Here is a 15,446-nt window from a genome sequence, read left to right as displayed (position 1 = left end):
AGGTCACTGATAATGATGGGAAAACTTCCAGGGAAGATTAGAAATGAACTTGACCTCTTGCTCTCAAGTACATTCCTGATCCTGGTTGTAAGGACACAGTTTTGTGGCTATCTCTTTCTTGAGTTCTGGAAATAAAATCCAAACCACATAAAAAGGATACCAGCAGCCCATTTCTAGAGAAGACGGCATCAGTTATAACACCAAAGGTTGTTAGAGGTGTCCTAAAGTATTGTCTCTTGGACCCACAATATGTTTCATAAAAACCTGGTGAAGAAGCTCCTGATATTCTCATCCCCAGAACCTAGACTTATGGCAAAGAATTGCAAGATTTGTGCAACAGCCTCAGTGCTACACTCAGAACTCCTTTGCACCTGTGACAACCAATGCTTTTTATTCCTGAGTCAAGATCATCATATCAGACTCCCCTTCTCTTTGATAAATTCTTTCAAAGAATTTTCTTCATCTCTCAATGTATAGGTACCTATTGTTTCTTACCCATCCACTTTACCACCCCAGGAATTTATCAAGAAAGTGTGAGTGGTTTCTATACATACTCCAACCATAACTCCTAGGGAGAAATCCACAGTAATAGGAATGGGGAGCCTAGGTTGCTGGTGGCTACTATCTCTAGAACATTTGCAAATAACACTTTCTTGGAAAATGAAGTTTAAGAAATTTAAATAGATAATAGAATGATTCCATAAAATTGATACTATGAGTTTGACATGAATTCCATTTTATAAGATGGTCTTAGGAATTACTTGAACTCAGTTAAACGATGGATATGGAAGGCAGAATTAATCTCAACTACTCTCACTTTGCAGTCAAACAACCAATATGCCACAATATCTATTTACCTGTGTGTTAGTGCCCACTTTTAAAAATTAGAATAGGTCTCCATCAATCTCATTTTTACATTCTATTTTTCCTTATACTCTTTTCCTGAATGTTTTATCTTACATTACCCACATACGACTTCTTCCTATTTTTTTTTTTATTAGTCCTACTTTTCATTTTGTCTACTGAGTTGTCCCTGTGGCTTACTCTCTCCCCACACACACTATGCGAATGAGAGGGAATTTAAGCGATGACAGTAAGCTTCCATCTATCCCACACTTTGTAAAGGTCACTAGCTACAAATGAAGCTAATAAGCTCAGCATAAACAGATACAGTTATCTGTAAAATAGTTTTCTTTAAGAGGTGGTTCACTAATGTGTCTTCTGACTCTAATCAAAAGATAATAGGAGAAAGCTAGATGCAACTTCAGAACTAGATTGTAACTAGTTAAAACTGCTAGTAGTGTGCTGGGTTAGCTTGTACAGACTCTAGAGAGCCCACTGTTAAATATTCAGGAATATTGGGAAAGCCAGTTGTTAACTGTAGGAGAAATTAGCATTGCTGGGAGAATTTACACTATGGAAACTGGCAAATGCTACAAACCCAGGATTTTGGAGTTTGGGGGAGAGCCAGATACCAGTAGATCATTGACTATAACTTAATTGTATCAGCCTAACTGCTTGAGTTAAAGTGGTGATGAAAATTCTTTATGGTTTCTAAAATAAATGAATAAACAATGAGAACTTGAAAATTAGGAATTTGTCAGTACCTACCATGTAATATTGGCACTAAATATCCATTTACCTTGACATGTATATCCCTGAAGTGCAATAAGTGTTTCTGTGTAATATCATTTGATGACTAACTTGACAATGATCCTTGAGAAAATTCCTGATAATTGTTGGCTATACTGGTGTGGACTTTCCAAAAGAGAAGCAGATACAAGTGTTTTTCACCTTGGTTTCCTTGGCAACTACAATCCTTAATACAGAGTATTAGTCATCCTCTTTTCCCCTCAAGGGAAAGAATACTATGAACCATGAACACGAATATCTTAGTGTCTCTTAGCTATTTGATTTCTAGTGTAAAACACTAAACACAAATCAATGTATTAAGCATTCATATTTATCAATCAATTGCTTGGATACTTAGGTAGTTTGGTTCAGGTCTCTTACAAGCACATTATATTAAAACTAATTGAAAAAGCCCACATATCAAGGTTATTTCCTCTAAGAAGCCAATCAGTCATGTTTCTGAGATTGAGAAGCACCTACCAAAGAATGCCATTACCATGTAACTTAGGAAGTCTTAAAACCATGATTCCCAGTGAAGTAGATCATCTTCCATCTGGTCCAAGACCATTTACAACCAGTCCCTGGAAACTGGGTTATCTAAAATTTTCTGAGCCTAACCAGCTCTACCCCGGAAGGAATTCATAGAGAACAGTCCAGAAAAGATTTCCAGGACAGCTTCACAAAATCCCAGATTCTCAACCAGAGAGGCTATAGGAAATGTGATTGAATAGAGGGTATCAGTCAATGGGCGTATTGACTGATTATGACAGGTATTATGACAATGGGCAGATCCTTTTATTTTATTGGTCAATATCTTTTCAGAAACATCATACCAGAAGAAAGAGCCCAAATATATAAATAGTAGGAAGCTGAATAAAAATAAGGATATTTAATTTTGATATAGGCTCTGCAGGGATGCTGGTCACCCTTGAGAAGACACCTGGCACCAGTAAAACTGATGAAATCACATTTTCATACCATAAATCTAAATTGAGATTACTGTAACCCCCACAAGAAACAGCCAACCTGTGAGGCCTTACCTGAAATAGCCAGTAGCCTAGCTCTTTAACATTGCTCTGTTTCCATGCCTATAAAAGTGTACGTGTTGAGGGCTTCCCTGGTGGCGCAGTGGTTAGGAGTCTGCCTGCCAGTGCAGGGGACACGGGTTCGAGCCCTGGTCTAGGAAGATACCACATGCCGCGGAGCAACTGGGCCTGTGAGCCACAAATACTTAGCCTGCGCGTCTGGAGCTTGTGCTCCGCAACGGGAGGGGCTGCGATAGTGAGAGGCCCGCGCGCCGCGATGAAGAGTGGCCCCCGCTTGCCGCAACTGGAGAAAGCCCTTGCACAGAAATGAAGACCCAACACAGCCAAAAATAAATAAATAAATAAATAAATAAATAAAATTTAAAAAAATAAAATAAAGGAATTCCTTGAAAAAAAACAAAAAGTGTACGTGTTGAAATAAAATGTTCTTGCTCAAATCTGTCCCTCCTCCAACACATGCACACGCACACACACACACACACACACACACATTTGGCCTACTTTCATAAGAAAGATGATAAGCCAGGAAACACTATGCAGAGATGTAAAAAAGCATACAAACAAAAGTCAAGACTATTTTATGAAGGAACTAATAACTTGATAATACGAACAGCACAATGTCTTTCATCTCTGTATGCTCACTGACTAGCACAGGCCTTGGCACAAACCAAGTTCGGGGTTTACAAATTAAACTAGCTGGTTTCTGAGTTTGTGATTACTAACCATTTAGCTGCATCAGTAAGGAGATATTACATGAAATTCTTGGTACAACCCTGGTTGAAAAGTAAATATTAAGAGTATGCACATAGTAGTAAAGTCATGTGATAGGGTCATGCCTCCTACAGTGAAGATTCACGAGGCAAAAAAATAGATGACATTGCACCAAATCTTTATTTAAGACCATTCTGTGTAAGAGGAAGCAAACAGAAGGTAACACTAAGCGAGAAAACACAACAAAGCCTCTTTATCCATCACTAAGGAAGAATTAGCTGCGTGTTTCTACATACGTGAACTAGACCAGGAGACACTAGAGCAGGAATAACACATTCAAATGCTTACAAAGCCCACGCATATGGTGTGTGAACTATAAGATAAAAGGGTGTTGTATGAACTACAGAAGACTGGAGCTCACTAACTAGAGTGATTGTACAATTTCTCTCTCAGACTGAACACTGTGAGAGTGAAAGTGGGCACATTTAAGAATTATACTAGGAAAACAGGCATAAACCAGGACTATCATTAACACACTGGCCATATGGTCACCCTACCACTGGCCCTTCTGAAGGGAGTAGCCTTATTCAAGTCCAGCTAATGCTGCTGTATAGAAATATAGGTTCAGTGTTGCAGATTTTTCAAGAAATAGTATAATAATTCAGAGCTTTCCAAGAAATTTCTTGACTTTTAAATGTTGGCAATTACTTCAAGTTTTTCAAACACGGTGTCATCATAAGAAAGCTGAAGTAGTCCCATTCATGAAAATGTAATTCTCTGAAGAATCAATTGGCCAGGTGACCAATTTGCAAAATTCACCAAATTTCAAGTTTACTAGAACCTTATTTTAAGAAATAATCTTACTGACAAATTAATATGAATACATTTTCTTATGTACATATTCCTCATGAATACATTCAGCAAATCTTGTTAATTTTTGAAAATTTTCAGTTTTTAAAAGCTATGGTTATAGGGCTTCCCTGGTGGCGCAGTGGTTAAGAAACCGCCTGCCAATGCAGGGGACACAGGTTCGAGCCCTGGTCTGGGAAGATCCCACATGCCGCGGAGCAACTAGGCCCGTGCGCCACAACTACTGAGCCTGCGCGTCTGGAGCCTGTGCTCCGCAACAAGAGAGGCCACGACAGTGAGAGGCCCGCGCACCGCGATGAAGAGTGGCTCCCGCTCGCTGCAACTGGGGAAAGCCCTCGCACAGAAACGAAGACCCAACACAGCCAAAAATAAGTAAATAAATAAATAAATAAATTTATTAAAAAAAAAAAAATAGCATCTGATCAGGCAGTGTTCTCCAGAGAAAGCGACCCAACAGAAGATGCCCATGTACGTGTGTATAAATATGTGCGTGTGTGTGTATATGTTTAAAAAAAAAAAAAAAAAAAAAGCTATGGTTATAGAATGATTTATTCTCATAAATATGTTCTTCTTGTGTGTATGATTATTACTCTACTGTTCTTGAATATTCTATGACTATTTTCTTCTTATTAACATAATCAAAATTTTAATTTGGAAGTTTAACAATTTATACTAATTTCTTTCTCATATTTTAAAAGCCATTTTTTTTGTTTTTAACATTTCATCATTTTTAAGATCCATTCCCCAATTCTTGGAGAGTGCGCAAATTTGCCTGTGTGATCAAATGTATTTTTAACTGTTTATAGCATTTACAACAACTTGTATTTAATGAGGAGATTTTAATAGCATTCTACTTTATCTCCTGAAGCTAGAAAAAGCCAAGATAGGGAAAATGAACAGTGAGCAACACAGCACAATCTGGGCTGTGGATCCCACAGAGGGGAGACTGAAGAACAGAGAGAAACCGTAGGCTGCAGAACCCTGGAGCCCTGGCTCCTTCGAATCCATCTGTAGGATGAATACAAATTTTTTAAAGAGTTAAAATAAGCTGTCTTAGTAAATAAGCATATTTATAAATTTAACAAATTGGTCATTTGACAAACTCATCATCTGATGAATTGATTGGGAGCCCACAGAAGGCTGTGGGCCACAGCGTCAGATTTGAAGCCGGGAAGTCAAGTCCTCTCTCCAGCTCTAAAGGAATACTGGAGTTGAATTCCTCAACAGTAGAGGCTGAGCTTCCTCCTACCAGCATGAGGACTCCTTCCCACATCAAAGTTTGTGCAAGGCCAGCTGGGGGAAGATTTTAGTCTAAAAACAGCAGTCCACTGTTAGAAAAAGGTGTTACCTTACAGAGTTCAACAGCTTTAGTTTAGTATCTACAACAAATCTGTTCTGCTCTATATTTTGAAATAATATTATTTAGTGCCGTGTAATGTATGTAATATTGTGAGAAACAGAGTAAATAATACAATATGTAGTATAAAATTTTTTAAATCTTTGCCCTGCTTAAAGTACTGCACTAAATTACACACTGGATTTTGGAGCTATTGTATATTACATGTGCTTTTCAGGATTAAAAAAACAAATTGGTGAGATGCCACCAAGTTGTATCTGTCTGCTTGTTAATACACTAAGAATTTTCTCCCTCCTAGCTATTTCTCAGCTTTGCCTCTCTCACTCTTGACCTCTGACAGTGCCTTTCAGTTCACTCCTATTTTATCATTTTGGCTACCTGCCATTCCCATCCTCCTCCTCTGCACTTGCCTTTTTTCTTGTTTCATGACACTTACCTTTTCTGAAAAAAAGAAAAGTCCCTTCTTTGTGAGTATCCCCTTGCTTCTGGTCATTAATAAGCCATTCTCCAAGCATCTCATTCATTCTGTAAGACTTTGACTTTCCTTGGTAATTGCCATTGTTTTAACTAATTAGTGGTTACATTTGTTTTTGCTTTATCTTATTTTTGATACTCTGAGACAAATTAGAATATTTGAATTTTCAAGGAATCTGCTCTATGGATGAATGTACAATGAAAATTTCAAACAATAAATTCCTTAAAACACAGATTCTTTTAGAAATGAATTGTCAGCTATGGCTAAGGTGTGACACATTAGAGTATCAACGTTTGAATGAGAATTAGTTTAAACACTTAAGGTCTGGGCTCTGCATGGGTATCAGGATGTTCTAGGGATGTTTCTTTGCCAGGTAGTATGTTACTGTTAAGCCAAATCAAAACATGATATTTCAAGATGCATGAATTCATAGCTACCCTCACTGACAAGCCAAACAGTAGAGGTTAGTAGAGGTGGGAGTAGGTAAGTTTCCTGAGACCCAGCAGGGGATTTGGGGATTTGATTTTGTTGTTGTTTTCTTATGTAAGTTGGTCCTACTGGAAATTGAAAATAATGCATATATAAATCACAATCTGTCAAAAGAAAAGGGTGACCCCAAAATTAACTGAAGTGTTTGTTCAGAAATCTGGTAACATAAGGCAGTGGTGTTGCTGTAGATAAGCAGTCACTCAGGGGTAGTAGTACAGTAGCAACAACGAAGAAACTGTGTCAGCTTTTTTGGTGTCATGGAACTCTATGATTTTAAATGAGATTATTAGGTATCTTGCAAGGGAGGAGAATATACTGACAGGCAGACTCAAGACAAGTGATTCTGAAGAGATGATAGTAGTGTTGGGAGGTTATTTTAACAGTTCTGATTCAACTGGAAGTGTAAAATCCATTCATTCACCATGCAAGATGCTAAAAATACATCACAGGGTTTTTTGGTTAAAGTAAGTTCTCATTTATGCCCACAGATAGATTAAATGAAGACTATAGGCTAATTTTTATTCTTAAATTGGCCATCTGCCTGAAGGGCTTTCTTTCTTTTTACTGAAGGCAGTTCACCACTGCGAGAACAGCTTTAGTGTGGTCTGGCATTAGTCAGTCATACATAACACACAGTTAGGCATGATCATTCCACCACTAAATTGACTTTCCTTTTCCCTACATATGACAAAGCTGCATGAACCCTAAGCACTGTGAAAATGTTGCTTCCTTATGTATGATTTCTAAAACTGACATTAATAAAGAGATATTTAGTCATTTCACATGACTTAGGTTAAATATAAGACTACAGCACACCCAATTTTTATATGTGTAAGGTGTAGTGTTTGTGATTTCAAGGAAAAAAGTGAACACTAAAATATACTACAGCTTCAAGTTTCTAGCCATCTATTAGGTATTAAGGATTTAGCATTGCAGATTTATAAATGTCTAACTTTATAATAAAAACGCTAAATGTAAGGCTATAATGACATCAGGTGGCTTAAAAAGTAATTCTGTTGCCTTAAGAAAAGTTTTGAACATGATCTAAATTATAAGTAAATTACTGCAAGGACACATAATCTTATATAAATATAGAAAAAAATTTTACATCAGGCTGTAACAACAACATCTGAAAATCCATTAGAGAAAAAAAAACATTGACTGAGTTTGTGAATTCTCCATCTTGTTGATGTTTATCACGGTATTTTTGTCCCTTTTCTCTTTTGAATGGTATGCTATGCATTTGTATTACCTTTAAACATTTCTAAAATAATTTAGAAATGCACAATTCTTGGACTGTGTGCACTTTCTGCAAATATTGGTCTAGAAAACATGTAGCAGAGTACAGAGAAAGATTTCTCTTTTTTGCTATAGATCCAACCTTGCATCTTTTAAAAAGTGGGTGGAGCAATGAAGACAATGTAAGAGAGAATGCAGAAAAGCCCTAAGGTGTCACGTTTAAAATATGAAGAAATAAAGATCTCTTCCCTCCCTTCTTCCCTTCAATCAGACATCCACCTGATTCCATATTTTCTACAATAACAGAATGTAGAAAACCAATTAAACATTCAAAAGTTTAATCCAAAGGAGCTACAGTTTAACTCAGAGTTTTGTGCTGTTTTCTAATATCTAAGTGTTGCCAAGTGAATCAGAGTTTAGTCTGTAAATGTTAAAATTATGATAAATGGATCAAAAGCTCCATGTTTTTAATCTGTAAATTGGAGATAATAATAGCATCTGTGTCACAGAGGTTATTATGAGGATAAATGAGACAATTTATATTGTGCACTTAGCACAGTACTTGGCACATCATAAACTCTCAATAAAAAATGAGCTATTATCACTGTTTCTGTTGTTAACAATTAGAGCTCTTTGAAGATAGCTGAAGCTACCTCAAGAGACAATGAGTTTCTCAACATTGAAACCAGAATTTGTTGAGCAGTCCTTTAGCTGAAGTACTGCACTACGAGAGACGAGCTTGCACCCCAAGACTATTTGATCCCATCTCACTCTGAATCAGCACATCTGTGTTTTTGGAAAGACCACTGTTAACAAGGGGTTGAAGGACAAGATTCTCGCTGCTTTAAGGAGTTAAAAGAGGCAAGATTGTGACTTTAAAATATTTTTGTGTATGAATATATTATGAATTTTAGCATCCTGTTTCAGTCTGAGTGATATTCCAATTATTATTTAAGGGAGTTACAATGTGGAGGTCTCTGGGGTTGGCAGGTGGAACTTTAAATCACACAGAGAAAAAGAAGTGTTCAGTCACCTGGTTTTTATGCCAATTCTCCCTTTTTTCCTTTCCTCAGTTCTGTCAAAAATAGCAATACCTTGACAAAAGATTTAGGCTGGAAATACTAACACTGCCAGAAACTAAAATTCTTCACCCTTCTTTTTAATACCTGCATTGGTCCATCACACTATTTTGCACATAAATTAATTCTGATGCCACTAATTGTGAAAATTGCTTATAAGTCAAAAGTTCTGATTTTGTATCTGTCTGCTAAAGAGGAATCATCTACACTAGAGAATTACAGTCAAGGCAGAAAGAACTGTGTTCTACTCCCAGGGCTACAAATGACTGGCTATGTGTGACCTCGGGCAAGTTAATTAAGTAAGCTCTTTGAGTTTCAATTTCCTAAACCATAAAATGAAGATAATAATACTACCTTACAAAGTAAGCATAAGGATTAAATAAAATAATGAATATAAAACACTAAACTCAGTGCCTGGCACATAATAAGTCCTCAATTAATTATTGCTGTTGCTATCGTTGTAACAAGCTTTGAAGAATGAGGTTTAAAATCCTAATACATTCACTCTGAATTAATTCTATTGAGTGAAACTTTGGTATAAACATTATACTACTAAACTACTACCCCAGTTTATCTCCATTTTAGCAGCTATCATCTATGACCTCCTGCTCTTTGCCAAACTTTATGTCAGATGCTTGTCTTGCATCATCTTTGTTCCTCACAACTCTGCAAAGAAATTATATTCTGCATTTTTTAGGTGAGAAAACTTAAGCTACAGTTTGAATGACTTGTCAGAAATCACACCATTGATAAGTAGCAAATCTGAAATTCGAGCTTAATCTTATCATCAAATGCCTATTCCTGCACACACACAAAAAAACACATTTGGTATTGGGAGACTTTTTCATATTTGCCATTTGGGTAAGTTTGAAATGGCATTGCCTTATTGTGATTCACATTTTCTTTTTTATTATTATTACTAATAAGCCTGTGCATTTTTAATATTTATTGGTTAATCACATTTCCTCTTTAGTGATATGTTCATTTGTATATTTATCTTTTGCTCATTTCTTATTGAATTGTCTTTTTATCATTAAATTTAGGAAGCTTTATATATTCTGTATACTAATAACTTTTGGTAATATGTGTTGCAAGTAATTTTTTCCAACTTATGGCTTGTATAATCATACTCTTCATGATATTTTTGATAAAAAATAAGCCTAAAGACTTAGTTTTAATGTAGTCAAATGTATCAAATTCCTTTATGATTTGCACCTTTTGAGTTTTAAGAAATATTCCTCTATTCCAAGCTCATCAAGATAGCCTCCTGTATTGTCTTCAAAAATTTTAAAGTGTTCTCTTTGCCTTTAAAGTTTTGACACAATGATAATTGATATTTAGGTATGGTGTGAAGTAGGAATCTATTATCATGTTTTTCCCTCAATGGACAGTCAATTATCTTGACATTATCTTACTAAATCCTTTTGCTATTGATCTTCAACGTTGATTCTGTCTAGATCAGTTTTACACATATGAATATGTTGATTTCTGGTCTGCATTCTACTGATTCATCTATTTGTCTGTTGCACTGCCAAGACTACACTATCCTACATAGAATGGTTTTATAATATATCTTGATAACTAGTAAAGCAAACCTCCCCAACTGATTCTTTTTCAAGAATGTTTTATCTATTATTGGCCTTTTACTCTTCCACCAAAATGGTAGAAAGAGTGAATCTGAATTCCAAACCAGGATAGTGTAACTTCTGGTTAGGAATTCCCAAGGAAGACTTTCTTACTTTTTCTTGTGCTCCACCAGGATTCAAGGTCAAGACTGGCGTGTAGTTCCACTATTTTGTTCTGTAAGAGTTTCTCCTAGCTCTTTCATGCAAAATGTTATCTCTTAAAGAAACCATTATGCAGGTGGTCTTCTATTCAATCTTCACTATGCTTGGACCTCAGGCTATGTCTCCTTTCCCCTATGCACATGTCTTCTTAAAAGACAGCTACTAGACCAGTAAATATTAACCACAAGCAAACCAGCTGTCCCAAAATAGGAGAGACAGAAAAAGAGAATCCCAAGTCACTGGAAGAGAAATCTCTGAGCAGAAACCTCCATGGAAACCAGTACTGGGATAGGAAAACCTGAACTGTAACTGACAAATTTCTGGAGGCTCAATGTTGAAAACTTTAAGAGGTTAAAAATTTCAGGATGTGGGGGTGGCTCCAGTCATAGGGAGACCCCTACACTTTTGTGAGTTTCATCTCCAGGTGCTCTACCAGGTCCTCACAGTGAATACGGGAGGAAAATTCCACCATGCTTCCAGCAGAAGGATGGGAAAAGAAACTATTTTGAAATATGCCAGAGCATTCTGTTCTCTTTAGCAAGTCCTGCCTTCAAGTGAACCTACTTTACCAGAGCCTGACATACCTGGAGGAAGAGAAATACCCAGCTCCAGCTCATTCTAGCCTTCCAAATGAGGAAAGAGGAATACCCAACTCCAGTCCTTTTTTGCCATTGCGTCACACCTAAATGGGGTTACAAACTGGGAAGCATTGGTGAAGTTCACAGTCCAGGAACACAGGTTCACCTAATGTAAATCATAGACTGAGACCTAATCATAGAACTTCAGAAAGCTTACCCTCCCCCAACACCTCACCACTACATACCAAAAGCCTATTTACTGCAGTTCCTTCTACCTAAGGAACGACCCATACTTCATGTCCCCCTTGTAACAGAAAGTTATAATGCATACTAAAAAGCTAAAAGACAGAGTATGAAGAAACAAGCATCAGAACCAGAATGATGTGTAGCAGGAATGTTGGAATTATCACAATGGGAACTTTTAAAAATATATAATTAATATACTAAGGGCTTTAAAAAAACAAAACATGCAAGAACAGATGGATAATGTAAGCAGAGAAATGAAAATTCTAAGAAAGAAACAGAAATACTAGAGATCAAAAACAATGCAACAGAAATGAAGAACGTCTTCGATGGGCTCATTAGTAGAGTGCATATGGCTGAAAAAAGAAACTGAGCTTTGAGGATACGACAATAAGAATTTCCAAAATAGTACACTGAAAAGCAAAAAGAAAAGGGACTGAAAAAAAACAGAATATCTAAGAACTGTGGGAAAACTATAAAAAGTATAACATATATGTAATGGAAACACAAGAAGGAGAAGAAAGGAACAGAAGCAATATTTGAAGCAATGACTGAGAATTTCCAAATATTATTGTTAGATACCAAAACACAGATCAAGGAGCTTAGAGAACACCAAGCAGGACAAATGCCAAAAACCTACACCTTGGCATATCATTTTCAAATCACAGAAATTCAAAGAAAAAGAAAAAATTCTGAAAAGAAGCCACAAGAAAAAAAAAATCTTACAAATAAAGAAGCAAAGATAAGAATTACATCTGACTACTCCTCAGAAACCATGCGAGCAAGAAGTAAGTGGATGAAATATTTAAAGTGTTGCAAGAAAAAAACCCACCAACCTAGAATTCTGTATCTTGCAAAAGTATCCTTCAAAAGTGAAGGAGAAATAAAACTTTCTCAGACAAACAAAAATTGAGAAAATCTGTTGCCAGTAGATCTGCCCTGCAAGAAATGTTAAAAAAAAAAAAAAAGTTCTTCAAAGAGAAGGAAAATGATATGATATAGGTCAGGAACTCAGGCCTATAATACATAAATAAAGGGACAGCATGAGAGAATGAATAAGTGAAGGCAAACTAAAAACATTTAATTTTTTTTACTCTCAAATGAGCTAACTGATAAGTTTATTGAAAATAATAATAGCAACAATATATTCAATTATGAATGCTTGTGTCTATGTATATAGGCACATATGCATGCTTACAGATTAGTGAAATGAATGACAACAATGATACAAGGGATGGGAGGGATGAATTAGGAATATTTTGTTATTTTAAGGTACTTGCACTATCTGTGGAATGGTATAGTGTACTAGCATATTTGAAAGTGTACTTGGATTAGTTGTAAATGTATATCGGAAATTCTAGGGCAACCACTGATAAAAGTAAAAAAAAAAAGTATAATTGATATGCTAAAAATGGAGGAAAAAACTGAATCATATAATATGCTCAACCAAGAAGAGAAAAGGCAGAAAAACTGTGGAAGACAAAAATAGGAAAAATGGCAATATAAAACAGTAACAAATATGGTAGATATTAATCCAACTCATCAATAATCATTTTAAATGTTAATGCTCTAAATATACCAATAAAAGACAGAGATTATCAGAGTGGATAAAAAAATAATACCTAACTGTATCCTGTCTACAAGAAACTCAATTTAAATATAAAGACATATACAGATTAAAAGTAAAGGGATAGAGATATACCATGCTAACACCAATCAAAAGAAAGTGGGAGTATCTGTATGAATTTTAAACAGAGCAGACTTCAGACCAAGGAAAGTTTTCAGGGATAAAGAGGAACATTACATAATGGTAAATGGATCAATACTTCAAGAATATATGACAGGGCTTCCCTGGTGGTGCAGTGGTTGAGAATCTGCCTGCCAATGCAGGGGACACGGGTTCAAGCCCTGGTCTGGGAAGATGCCACGTGCCGCGGAGCAGCTGGACTCGTGAGCCACAATTACTGAGCCTGTGCGTCTGGAGCCTGTGCTCTGCAACAAGAGAGGCTGCGATAGTGAGAGGCCCGCACACCGCGATGAAGAGTGGCCCCCGCTTGCCATAACTAGAGAAAGCCCTCGCACAGAAACAAAGACCCAACACAGCCATAAATAAATAAATAAACAAATACTTTAAAAAAAAAAAAAAGAATATATGACAATCCTTAATGTGTATGTGCCTAACAACATAGGATCAAAATATATGGGACAAAAACTAGACAAATGCAAAGAGAAATAGATGAACCCACCATTATAGTTGGAGATTTTAAGACCCCTTCATCAGAAATGAAGAGCTCCAACAGGCAGAAAATCAGTAAAGACACAGTTGAACTCAACAACACCATCAATCAACTGGACAAAATTGACATCTATAGACTACTTCATCCAACAACAGCATATTATACAGTTCCCTCTTTCTCATAGGAAATATTCACCAAAATAGAGCACTTCTAGGCCATTAAATACACCTTAACAAATTTGAAAGAACAGAAATCATACAATGTCTGCTCTCAGACCACAGTGGAATTAAACTAGAAAAGAATAACAGAAACATAGCTGGAAAATCCTCCAAATACTAGGAGGTTAAACATACTTCTAACTAACACATGAGTCAAATAAGAAATCTTAAGAGAAATTTTTAAATATTTCCAACTAAAAGAAAATGAAAATACAACTTATCAAAATGTGTCTGTGCAGCAAAAGCAGTATTTAGAGTGAAATATTTAGTCTTGAACGCATATATTAGAAAAGAAGAAAGATCTGAAATCAATAATCTAAGGTTTCACTTTAGGAAAGTAGAAAAATTAGAGCAAATTAAATCCAAAGTAAGCAGAGGAAAAGGTATAATAAAAATTAGAGCCAAAATCAATGAAATTGAAAACAGAACATTATTAGAAAAAAAATCAACAGAACAAAAACTGGTTCACTGAAAAGATCAATAAAATTAACCAGCTACTACCTAAGCTAAGAAAAATAGAGGGGCACAAATTACTATGTCAGAAATGAAAAAGGGAACATCACTACAGATTCCTTAGACATTAAAAGGATATTAAAGGAACACTATGAACAACTCTATGCCCACAAATTTGATAACTTAGATTAAATGGACCAATTCCTTTAATGACACAATTTGCCAAAATCCACAAAGAAGAAGTAGACAATCTAAAATGGCCTATACCTATTAAAGAAATTGAATCAATATTTGATAACCTTCCAGAACAGAAACAACCAGGCCCATGTAGTAGGTTCACGGGTGGATTCTGCCAAACACCTAAGGGAAAATTATACCAATTATCAACAATCTCTTCCAGAAGATATGACCAGAGAAAATACTTTCTAACTCATGCCATGAAGCCAGCATTACCCTAATCCCAAAATAAGACAAAGACATTACAAGAAAAAAACAAAAACAAAAATATATCTCTCATGAACCAATATCTCTCATGAACATAGATGCAAAATCCTAAACAAAATATTAGCAAATTGAATCTAGCAATATATTAAGAGATTATATACCATGACCAGATGGGATTTACCCTAAGTATGCAATGATTGTTCAGTATTTGAAAATCAGTTAATGCAACCCATCACATCAATAGGCTAAAAAAGAAAAATTACATGATTATATCAATAGATGCAGGAAAATCACCTGACAAAGTCCAACATCCACTCATGATAAAAAACTCAGAAAACTAGAAATAAAGGGGAACTTCCTCACCTTGATAAAGACTACCTACAATAAAAACCTCCAGGTAACATCATGCTTGATGAGAAACTTGAAGCTTTCCCACTAAGATCAGGTATAAGGTAAGGATGTCCCCTTTCACAACTCCTTTTCAACACTGTAACGGAAGTTCTAGCTAAGGCAATAAGACAAGAAAAAAAGTATACAGTTTGGGAAGGAAGAAACAAATCTGTCTTTATTCTCAGATGACATGATCAC

General features: G+C 35.9%; 1 protein-coding gene across 1 annotated transcript in view; it reads left to right on the top strand.

Annotated features, from left to right (window-relative positions):
• SPATA16 (spermatogenesis associated 16) overlaps window positions 1-15,446 on the top strand; it is a 237,058-nt gene that overhangs the window by 98,304 nt on the left and 123,308 nt on the right. The window lies entirely within an intron of this gene.

Source organism: Balaenoptera musculus, chromosome 4, assembly GCF_009873245.2.
Source record: "Balaenoptera musculus isolate JJ_BM4_2016_0621 chromosome 4, mBalMus1.pri.v3, whole genome shotgun sequence".
In the NCBI taxonomy this organism is placed as follows: Eukaryota; Metazoa; Chordata; class Mammalia; order Artiodactyla; family Balaenopteridae; genus Balaenoptera; species Balaenoptera musculus.
The sequence above is the reverse complement of the archived record's forward strand: the minus strand, read 5'-3'. Positions and strand labels throughout refer to the sequence as shown.